General features: G+C 36.9%; 1 non-coding gene across 1 annotated transcript; it reads right to left on the bottom strand.

The window, feature by feature from the left end:
• Positions 1-12382: 12382 nt before the first annotated feature.
• LOC112760925 (small nucleolar RNA R71) lies at positions 12383-12490 on the bottom strand. The gene has a single exon (XR_003181339.1). It is a non-coding gene; the product is annotated as a small nucleolar RNA R71 (small nucleolar RNA).

Raw genomic sequence — 12490 nt, forward strand, 5'->3', positions numbered from 1 at the left:
CGCACCCACGTGAACGCGTGCCCACGCGGCCGCGTCGCATGCGCCGCACAGCTCAACCAAAAATTGCCACATATCTTATCTTTCTCTCCTCCAAATCCTAATTTTTTTTTCTTCCTTCTCTCTCCTTTCTTACTTTCTTTTTTCTTCTTCCCATCCTTTTTTACTCTCATTCTCTTTTATTTAATTTATTTGTATACTTTCATTCATTGCATTATTTTCACTGGTGTTTGAATTTTATTTGGGTCATTGTGGATTATTGCAAAATTATTTGGCAATTATATTTTTAAAGGGTTGCTTGCATGTTCAATTTAATACTTTCAAATAGCTTATTTACCATACATGCTATGTGTTTGTAAAAAAGCCCATATGGCATTATGCACTTCTCTATTTTACTTTATACTATTCAATGCTTGCTTTTCATAAGCTCCCTTTACTATTTTATTAATTGAATATAATTGTCAATACAAACATGGTGATTTATTACAAGTAATGCTTGGTCTATGCTACTCATGCCCTTTGCCGGCATGCCAATAAACACCTTGCATTCACTTGTCCTTATATGCGCTAGCTATTTTCCATTGATGGCTTTTCACATGTACTCGCGAGCATGTGTTAATGTCAGTTATATCTTAATGTGCATCCATCAGCACCTTTTCTGTTCTCTTCCTTGCTATATATATCTCTTTGAATTTAATTTACTTTCTCTTCCCTTTTTCAGGATGGCCACCAAGAAAGGAAAAGAGAAAGCCATTCCCAAATCAACAGCAAGGAAAGGAACAAAAAGAGCCCCAGCTGAGGAACTACAACCCCCATCCACTTGCACATCTTAGTATGCACCGAGGACGGTACAATCTTTAAGTGTGGGGAGGTTGATACCGATCTCCATGGGTTAGTTATTTCCTCTTTCAACACCAATGTTTTATTTTATTTGTTTGTTCATTATTGCATTTGCATGTTTAATTGCATATTTGTTTGATTTTGTGCATTTAGTTACTACTTGGTTAAAATAATAAATTTCTTTTTAGGACTCTATTTTTGAAAAATTTCACTAATTTAAATTGAAAAAAAAATTATGTTAAAACTTGTTTGAAGTTGTATTTGGAACATGGTTTTTGAGCTAAAGAACACACAACCTGTTAGATTTTGAGCTTATTTACATGGTTACATTATTTAACCATAAATTTTTATTCCTGTGTGTTTTCTTCTCTATAATTGCAATCTTTGCTTTGTTCCATTCTATATGTCCATTATTTAGTATATTTACATGCTTGCATATGATTGAGGCCATTATTTGTTATTAACTCACTTACCCCAAATAAGCCTACCTTTTACATCACCTTTGTTAGCCCCTTGAGCTTTTAATTCCCTCTTGTTCTATAACCACATTACTAGCCTTAAGCAGAAAAATAACTAAAAAAAAAAAATCCCAAGTGAATCTTTGGTTAGCTTAAGATAGAAATTGTGCATCAACTAAGTATGGGGAAATTGTGGGAACATTGGTTAATAAGGGAACGTATTTAATTTATTTGAATATTGGGAATTTGGGAACCTACTCATGAAAAATCAAAATAGAAAAATAATGAAGAATCCATGTGCATTGATAAGTTATGTTTGCTTTTATGATTCAAAAAAAAAAAAAAGAGAGAGAAAAAGAGAAAAAGAGAAAAAGAAAAAAATATATAATATAGATAAATAAATAAGGGGACAAAATTACCCCAATGTTAAGTTAATGAAAAATCAATGCACATGTGATAAATTAAAAAGAAAAATTTGGTACATGAGTATGGGAATCATACAAAAGTGGGAATTATGGGTAGTTAGGTATGAATTTAAAGTTATATAGAGTGTATGTATGTTAGGTGAGAGCTTGGCTAGTCAAAGATTCAATTTATAGCTCACTTAGCCATATATATACCTTTACCCTTACCTTAGCCCCATTACAACCTTGAAAAAGACCTCATGATGTTTGCATTGGTACACTAAATTTTTGTTGATTGGTTAAGATGAAGAACAAGGTTTAGAAAGCATGATTAGGGAAGAGTACAGTGAATTACCCTATACACTTGAGAGATTAGAGTGATATACACTACCAGTGAGGGTTCAGTGCTTAATTCTATGTTTCCTGCTTTCATGAGCTATCTTCTTACAAGTTTATTTGTTTTCACTGTATGATTTGAATTAGTGGAATTTGATTCATATTTGTCTTGGAGAATTTATTTACTTTTAACCATGTAGGTAGAAACATTTTTTGCATGTAGTTGCATTCATATAGATAGGTTGCATTTCATGCATTCTACCATTCCTCTTCATTTTTTTATAGTTTCTCTTGAGCTTAGCATGAGGACATGCTAATGTTTAAGTGTGGTGAGGTTGATAAACCACTATTTTATGGTTTATCTTGTGCTCAATTGAGTGGTTTTTATCAACACTTTACCAACTTATTCATACTATTTCCATGGTTTTACATTTGCCTTCCTAATTATGTGCTATGATTGAAAACATGCTTCTTTGATCTTATATTTGCTTATTATTAATCCTCTCTTATTACCATTAGATGCCTTGATATGTGTGTTAAGTGATTTCAGAGATTACAGGGCAAGAATGGCTCAGAGGATGAAAAGGAAGCATGCAAAAGTGGAAGGAATACAAGAAGTTGGAGAAATTGCTAAGCTGTCCAGCCTGACCTCTTCGCACTCAAACGGCTATAACTTTAGCTACAGAGGTCCAAATGACGCGGTTCCAGTTGCGTTGGAAAGCTAACGTCCGGAGCTTCGATTTGATATATACTATCATATAGTTTCTCTGAGGCTAGGCGACGCGACCGCGTGATCCATGCGGCCGCATCGCAGTGACGAAAAACCAGCGTGGCAAAATCCGAAACCAGCGAATTCTGGACTGTTTTTGACCTAGTTTGTGGCCCAGAAAACACAGATTAGAGGCTATAAAGTGGGAGAATGCATCCATTCATGGGGAGGCTCTAATAATTCACTTTTCATGTTTAGATGTAGTTTTAGAGAGAGAGGTTCTCTCCTCTCTCTTAGGATTAGGATTTAGGACTTCTCTTAGTTTTAGGAGTGACTCTCAATCCCAGGTTCTTTATTTTTATTTATTTTTCTAATTTAATTTATGAACTCTTCCATGTTACTTTTGATATCTTTATTAGTGCTAATTTGAGGTATTTCAATTCATGATTGCTTTCTTTTATTTACATGATTACTGTTTCCCAGTTGAAGACATTTTTAATTCAGTAAATTTACTCTTTTCTTTTTGGCTTTCGTTAAGTAATTGGTAACACTTGAGCTGTCAAATAAAGGAGTGGTTGAAATTGGGAGTTGCTCCAATAACTCTAGTTTTTCCATCGGAATTGACTAGGACCTGAGGGTTAAGCTAATTAATCCACTTGATCTTCCTTCATAGTTAGAGGTTAACAAAGTGAGATTAAAATCTAAATTTCATCACAATTGATAAGGATAGGACCTCCAGTTCTTGTACCTTGCCAAGAGATTTTATTGTTATTATTTTATTTTACTTGTCATTCAATATATTCCCTCCTTACCTCCTAATAAACCCCAATTTATAATTCATAACCAATAATAAGAACATACCTCCCTGCAATTCCTTGAGAAGACGACCCGAGGTTTAAATACTCGGTTATCAATTTTAAAAGGGGTTTGTTACTTGTGACAACCAAAATGTTTGTATGAAAGGACTTTTGAAGGTTTAGAAACTATACTTGCAACGAGGATTTATCCGCAAATTTCTAGACCATGCAAAAGTTATCTCATCACTCACCTATTCCAATAACGTTGAGAGTCTTCCCTTCCCCCTACGTTAGAGTCCACATTAACTTAATTAACGTGGCTCTTACCGTAGGCTTGCCAATCCTTCGAGAACGTTAGTGACACTTACCTTTGTCACTAACGTTCCAAGATGCCCCTACGTCCCACGTTAGAATCCACGTTGGCTTCTAACGTGGTGATGATAGCCATCTCCAACGTTAGTGACAAAGGTGAGTGTCACTAACGTTGGCTAATCATCCTTTCCTCCACGTTAGCTTCCACATTAACTAAGTTAACGTGGGAGTTAACGTGGCTCATAGTGGCTCATTGTGGCTCATTCCAACGTTAGTGACAAAGGTGAGTGTCACTAACGTTGGCGATTATTTGCTTTCTTCACGTTAGCTTCCACGTTAACTAAGTTAACGTGGGAGTTAACGTGGCTCAAAGTGGCTTAGTCCAACATTAGTGACAAAGGTGAGTGTCACTAACGTTGGCCATTCTTTTTCTTCTCAACATTAGAGTCCACGTTAACTAAGTTAACGTGGCCCTTAACGTGGCCAAAATGAGCTTGGTCCAACGTTAGTGACAAAGGTGAGTGTCACTAACGTTGGCTCCACTTTCTTCTTCCACATTAGAGTTCACGTTAACTTAGTTAACGTGACTCTTAACGTGGGCTATGATGGCTTCGAGGACGTTATTGGCGATTACTTTTCTCATTAACGTTGCAAGCTAGCTCCCATTCCACGTTAGTGGTCACGTTAGTTAGATTAACGTGGCTGCTAATGTGGTTCTCTCTTGCTTCCTTTGTCCTAAAATCAAGCAATAAAGTGCATCAAAGTTCTAATCCTTATCATGAGACATGCATCATCCAATTTGTCATTTAATTCATGCAAAATTCTCATGAAATCATGCAAAGTGCATCATGCTTGCTTGAATCAAGATGTAAGTGAAATTTTACCCAAAACTTGCTTATTTCCTAAGAAAATACATGAAACTACCCTAAAAGAGTAAATAAAAGGTCAGTGAAACTGGCCAAAATGCCCTGGCATCACAACACCAAACTTAAAGCTTGCTTGTCCCTAAGCAAGTACTGGAAAAAGAGAATGATGAATGAAATGTCAAGAGAAATGAGTCATTATTGTGGAAGTCATGTCCTTGGTTTTATGGTGGTTTCATGCATAGTAAGTTAGGTTCATTCCTTTACTAGCTTTCAGACCTTTATCATATCCTAGAATATCTACTTGACTGCACCTTATGAAACTTTTATTCATTGATCCTTTTTGTCATTTCAGGGCTTATTTGTGTTCTTAGACTAGGTGCTCTGTGAGGGGGCGACTCTTTAAGATAAGCTTTCAGCCAGCACTCCCAAACCAGTTGGTTCAAGGTGCTAGGTGTTAAGACACCCCTAAGGACTTACTCCTTCAAGTCTCTTTCCGCCATACATACACACCACAGGCATATGGTTTGTTATTTTCATTTCTTGAGACCTTGGTGTCCAGCACATCTTTGGGTTACTAAGTGTTCTGTAGCAAGGGTTACTCTTGATAGTAGACTTTCAGATGATAATCCCGGGTTAGTTAACCCAAGTTACCAAGTGATAAGGCACCCCTAAGAGCTTATTCATCCAAGTAAATCCCTTACATAGGAACACCACAGACACTTGCCTCAAGATCCAAACCCTTGGTGCCTAGCCTTATTTCTTACTCTTTTTCTTTTATTCTTTAACTTTCATTTTTTTTCTTTCCCTTTTTCTTATTGGGATCTTATTATTTAGCTAGTCTCATAGGGTGTGTTTCAAGCATATGATTCAGGACAGATAGTTGCCTTCTCACCTGATTGGTGAACCAACTTAGCAAATCTATTACCACACCACAAGATTAGGAACTTACTCCACAATATGGATTCCACTCTTGTCTTTGATAACACACCTTCTCTTTTTAGTTGATTAAAAAGGGGACAAGCATACAAATAAGCAAGGTACGAACGCAGTGACATGAAGACTAGTAAGCATAGACCTAAGCAATGAAAAACTTAAAGGCATAATTCAAAATCCTAACTACCATGGAACTTGTTCTATTTCATACATGATTTTCCTTATTTAAAGCTTGAAAAATATGGATCAAAGAGGGAACTCCACCACCTTTTACTCATGGGGTTGCCCATGCTCTTCCTCTTGCTTGTCTTCTTGGTGTTTTCTTGAGTGCTTATACTCCCACTTCCCTTGCCTTTTCCAATCAACTTCTTCCAAAAACCAGCATCTTCTACCTTCTTTTTCAGTGTTTCCTTCTGCTGTTTCACTTTCCTTTTCTCTTGTTCTGTGAAATCTTTTTGGACCTCATCATACCTAGGGATTGCAGAGTGTAGATTATACATATGACTAGACATACAATTCAACTTAGCTTGAGTGTTTATGTTGAACTCCTCCCAATGTAGTTGCCGTCCTTTATTAAGTACACTGAACTCATTGAATGCCTTCGTCTGAGCTAGCTGGCGATGGTTGAGTTCTTGAGGGTGCTTATCTTGATGCTCTTGCCTTTCAGACACTTGATTGGTGGCTTGAGTGAGCTGAGAATAATGTTCCATTTGCTGTTTCTGCCACTCCCCTTGTTGATTCATCAAATTAGAAAGGAGCTATTCTTGACGATCCATCCTTTGAGCTTGAATGTGCAGTTGTTGTTCTTGTCCCTCAATATAACTGCTTGCTAGTTCCTCAATGGCTCCATGAATGTGATTCAGGTTTATGTTGGTTGGGTCATAATATTCTCTTTGTTGGTGTTCTTCCTGATGAGACTCTTCTTGGTGAGATGCTCCTTTTAGTTTTGGCTTCCCTATGTGAGGTCTTCTTTGTTGTTGGGCTGGTGTCACATGAGTTAGACACTGAAACGTAATTAGCCTCCCAGGATTTAACCAATCTGGGTTGCTATCCTCGAAGACAACCTTGGCCTTCGTGCACAGTCTGAGGATAATGCTGGGGTACCAAAGCCTGGCACCCGAATCAATCTTTTCAGCTGACTCTTGAATCCCCTCAGCTATAAGTTCGTGTACATTGATATCTCCACCTTGTACTAAGCAATGTACCATAGTAGCTCGAGTGACGTTGACCTTAGAATTGTTGGCTGCTGGGAGGATAGATCTCCTAACGAGTTCAAACCATCCCTTAGCTTAAGGGCTGAGGTCTCCTCTATTGATGAACCTGGGTCTCTTATCCGCATACCTTTCCCAGTCAGCTCCTATAACACATATGTCATTCACAATTTGTTCGAGTTCATCATCGTCAGGGCTCTTGCTTGATAACCAAGCTCATTAAAATGTGGTGATTTCAACTGAAGAGTTCTTGTTATAGCATTGGGGCTGAAGTCCACCTCTCTCCCTCTTACGTAACTTTTGAAGGTTGGAGCCTTGGTTTTGTCTTCTCTGACCACATTTGCATAGAACTCTTTGATGAGGTTTGCATTTATCTTCTCCTCTGGGTTCGTAAGCCTTTTCCAACCCCTTTGTTCAATCTTCTCTCGAATCTGTGAGCACTCATCCTCGTCAATTTGGAATGTTAACTCAGGCAGTATCTTCTTGAGCTTTATCCGTTCAAATTCGAGTTCATGGAATGCAGTTTTGAATCTCTTCTCATCGAAAGGAATGCTCTCCACTGGTTCCTTCCTCTTTTGCCTCTTGGAGCTTGATGATTCCATGAGTTTGAGTTGATGTGTGAAGAGGGTGGAAGGTACGGATAGATGAGGAATTCGGTTGGTTAGGACAAGGTGTGATGAAGAGATTTGGATGCCAAAGGTGTGAAGTGTGAGAAATGGGAATTGGAATGTGAAGGGGAAGTACAGACTAGGACTCACTTATATAGGGAAGTGATGAGTGAATGAAAGGTGTGGATTGATGAAGTGGTTGTTTGATGGACGGTTGGGGCTTTACATGGAATGAGCACAAGGATCATCAACTTTATGAAGGAATTGGTTCGGTCTCCAAGGTATCCTTCTTCCAATGTTGCATGGCCACATTTTCCAATGTATTCCCCTTGAAGACAAGTGTGTACTATCTTCCTTTTGTGTTATCCGAACCCTTCAATTACCCTATCAATGCTTCTACAAAATGAAAGAAATGTGATTAAAAACATACTTATAGAAATTGGCGGCAAAATTAAAAGGTTAACTAATCTTTTTTTTGTTTTTGTTTTTAACTAACTAAGTGCTACTCATGAGTGCAAACCAACTGACTAACTCAACATCCATGTATGCAACATTGGCAACACCAAACTTAGTTTGGTGCCATGTGGTGTAAAAGATTTGTTCAAGGCGCCTAAGAGTGACATGATGTGGGTTACATTCATGTTCTCTTAGTGTGCCTTGAACACCAAACTTGTTCCTCACTATATGTTGCACACAATGATTCATTCAAGTGCATATCAAGTTGATTTGAATTTCATGAACCTTGAATTATTAACTATTTTTAAAAGCATGTAAAACATGGGTTGCCTCCCATGAAGTGCTTCTTTAGCGTCACTAGCTTGACGTTCTGCCTTTATCAGGGTGGTTGGTAGTACTTCAAGTCCTCCTCCCTTGCAGTAAATCTATCTCCATTGGCTTCATTAAGGATCTCCACATGTTCTAAGGAGAGAACTCTGTTGATGGTTGTTGAGCGGATAATTTATACGCTTTTTGACATTGTTTTTAGTATGTTTTTAGTAGGGTCTAGTTATTTTTAGGGATGTTTTTAATAGATTTTGTGTTAAATTCACATTTCTGGACTTTACTATGAGTTTGTGTGTTTTTCTGTGATTTCAGGTATTTTCTGGCTGAAATTGAGGGACTTGAGCAGAAATCAGATTCAGAGGTTGAAAAAGGACTGCTGATGCTGTTGGATTCTGACCTCCCTGCACTCAAAGTGGATTTTCTGGAGCTACAGAACTCGAAATGGCGCGCTTCTAATTGCGTTGGAAAGTAGACATCCAGGGCTTTCCAGGAATATATAATAGTCCATACTTTGGCCAAGAATTGACGACGTAAACTGGCGTTCAACGCCAGCCTTCTGCCCAAATCTGGCGTCCAGCGCCAGAAAAGGATCCAAAACCAGAGTTGAACGCCCAAACTGGCACAGAAGCTGGCGTTCAACTCCACAAATGGCCTCTGCACGTGCAACACTCAGGCTCAGCCCAAACACACACCAAGTGGGCCCCGGAAGTGGATTTATACATCAAATACTTACTCATGTAAACCCTAGTAGCTAGTTTATTATAAATAGGACCTCTTACTATTGTATTTGACATCTTTGGATTACCTTATGATCCTTTGATCATGTTTTGGGGGCTGGCCATCTCGGCCATGCCTGGACCTTCACTTATGTATTTTCATACGGTAGAGTTTCTACACTCCATAGATTAAGGTGTGGAGCTCTGCTGTTCCTCAAAGATTAATGCAAAGTACTACTGTTTTCTATTCAATTCTTCTTATTTCGCTTCTAAGATATCCATTCGCACCCAAGAACGTGATGAAGGTGATGATTATGTGTGACGCTCATCATCCTTCTCCCTTATGAACGCGTGCCTGACAAACACTTCCGTTCTACATGAAATAAGCTGGAATGAGTATCTCTTAGATCTCTTAACCGGAATCTTCGTGGCGTAAGCTAGAATGATGGCGGCATTCAAGAGAATCCGGAAGGTCTAAACCTTGTCTGTGGTATTCTGAGTAGGATTCAATGATTGAATGACTGTGACGAGCTTCAAACTCGCGAGTGCTGGGCGTTAGTGACAGACGCAAAAGGAGGGTGAATCCTATTCCAGCATGATCGAGAACCGACAGATGAATAGCCGTGCCGTGACAAGGTGCGTGAGCATATTATTCACTGAGAGGAGGTGATGTAGCCACTGACAACGGTGATGCCCTTGCATAAAGCCAGCCATGGAAAGGAGTAAGACTGATTGGATGAAGATAGCAGGAAAGCAGAGGTTCAGAGGAACGAAAAGCATCTCCATTCGCTTATCTGAAATTCCTACCAATGATTTACATAAGTATCTCTATCCCTATTTTATTATATACTATTCGAAAACACCATTATCAATTTATATCTGCCTGACTGAGATTTACAAGGTGACCATAGCTTGCTTCATACCAACAATCTCCGTGGGATTCGACCCTTACTCACGTAAGGTATTACTTGGACGACCCAGTGCACTTGCTGGTTAGTTGTATCGAAGTTGTGACAATTATGAATTAAGATCAGAGCACCAAGCTCTGGAGCCATTACCAGGATTTGTTCGAGCCTGGAAATCACAATTTCGTGCACCAAGTTTTTGGCGCCGTTGCCGGGGATTGTTTGAGTTTGGACAACTGACGGTTCATCTTGTTGCTCAGATTAGGTAATTTTCTTTTTGTTTTATTTTCAAAACTTTTTCAAAAATCTTTCAAAATTTTCTCCTTTGTTTTTTAAAAAAAAAATGTTTTCAAAAATAAATTATTCTATGGGTTCAGAATTTTTAAGAATGAATTCTAGTGTTTCATGAAGCATGTTGAAGCCTGGCTGGCTGTAAAGCCATGTCTCAATCCTTATACTCAAGAGAAGAGCTTCTTTATCTTTCTTAGCCAATTGGCTGTTGAATGTAAGGAATGTCAGGCGTGTCATGTCTGAGTTACATACTAAAGCTTGGCTGGCTATTAAGCCATGCCTGACCCTTTGATTGGAGCTTTAGAGCATAAGATTCCTGGAATTCATGTTGAAAATTTTGGAATCCTTATTTTTTCTTTTTCATATAATTTTTCGAAAAATATAAAATAAAAATCCAAAAAAAAATTTAGAAAATCATAAAAATCAAAAATATTTTTGTGCTCTTGTTTGAGTCTTGAGTCATATCATAAGTTTGGTGTCAATTGCATGTGTATCTTGCATTTTTCGAAAATTTCATGCATTCATGGTGTTCTTCATGATCTTCAAGTTGTTCTTGGTATGTCTTCTTGTTTGATCTTGATGATTTTTTGTTTTGTGTCTTTTCATGTTTATCATATGCATTCTTGAATTCTTAGTGCGTAAGCATTAAAGAATTCTAAGTTTGGTGTCTTGCATGTTTTCTTTGCATTAAAAATTTTTCAAAAATATGTTCTTGATGTTCACCATGACATTCAAAGTGTTCTTGGTGTTCATCTTGACATTCATAGCATTCTTGCATGCATTCATTGTTTTGATCTAAAAATTTCATGCATTGCATATTTTTCATGTTTTTCATAAAAATTTCAAAAATCAAAAAAATATCTTTCCCTTTTTCTCTCATCAAATTCGAAAATTTGAGTTGACGTTTTCAAAAATTTTTAAAATCAAATTGTTTCTCATGAGTCAAATCAAATTTTCAATTTGAAAATCTTATCTTTTTCAAAATCATTTTCAAAAATCAAATCTTTTTCAAAATTCTTAGTTATTTTCGAAAATTCCAAAAATATTTTTCAAAAAATCTTTTTCTTATTTTTAGACCAAATTTTCGAAAATAACATAAACAATTAATGTTTTGATTCAAAAATTTGAAGTTTGTTACTTGCTTGTTAAGAAAGATTCAAACTTTAAGTTCTAGAATCATATCTTGTGATTTCTTATGAATCAAGTCATTAATTGTGATTTTAAAAATCAAATCTTTTTCAAAACTAATTTCAATCATATCTTTTCAAAAATATCTACTTATCTTATCTATTTCAAAAAAATATCTTCTCAAAATATCTTTTCTAACTTCCTAACTTCTTATCTTTTCAAAATTTGTTTCAACTAACTAACTAACTTTTTGTTTGTTCCTTAACTTTTTCAAAACTACCTAACTAATTCTCTCTCTCTCATTTTTCGAAAATATCTTCCCCCTTTTTCAAAATTTCTTTTTAATTTATTAATTATTTTAATTTTTAAATCTTAATTTTCGAAAATTACTAACATTTTTCAAAAACTATTTTCAAAAATCACTAACTCTTTTTCAAAAATTATTTTCGAAAATTCTCCTTTCTCTCATCTCCTTCTATTTTTTTTTATTTATTCATCTACTAACATCTCTCCCTCATTCAAAAAAAAAAAAGGATCTCTATTATTATTATTTTTCTGTGCCTTCTTCTTTGTCATATGAGCAGGAGCAAGGACAAGAATATTCTTGTTGAAGCAGATCCAGAACCTGAAAGGACTCTGAATTACAACTAACCAGTAAGCACCTGTTAGGAATTTTCAAACAAGAAGAGGAGATGGCAGCCGAGAATAATAATAATGCAAGGAGGATGCTTGGTGACTTTACTGCACCTAATTCCAATTTACATGGAAGAAGCACCTCCATTCCTACCATTGGAGCAAACAAATTTGAGCTGAAACCTCAATTAGTTTCTCTGATGCAGCAGAACTGCAAGTTTCATGGACTTCCATCTGAAGATCCTTTTCAGTTCTTAACTGAATTCTTGCAGATATGTGATACTGTTAAGACTAATGGAGTAGATCCTGAAGTCTACAGGCTCATGCTTTTCCCTTTTGCTGTAAGAGACAGAGCTAGATTATGGTTGGATTCTCAACCCAAAGACAGCCTGAACTCTTGGGATAAGCTGGTCACGGCTTTCTTAGCCAAGTACTTTCCTCCTCAAAAGCTGAGCAAGCTTAGAGCTGATGTTCAAACCTTCAGACAGAAAGAAGGTGAATCCCTCTATGAAGCTTGGGAAAGATACAAACAGTTGACCAAAAAGTGTCCTTCTGACATGCTT

The sequence above is a fragment of the Arachis hypogaea genome, chromosome 16 (genome assembly GCF_003086295.3).
Source record: "Arachis hypogaea cultivar Tifrunner chromosome 16, arahy.Tifrunner.gnm2.J5K5, whole genome shotgun sequence".
Lineage (NCBI taxonomy): Eukaryota > Viridiplantae > Streptophyta > Magnoliopsida > Fabales > Fabaceae > Arachis > Arachis hypogaea.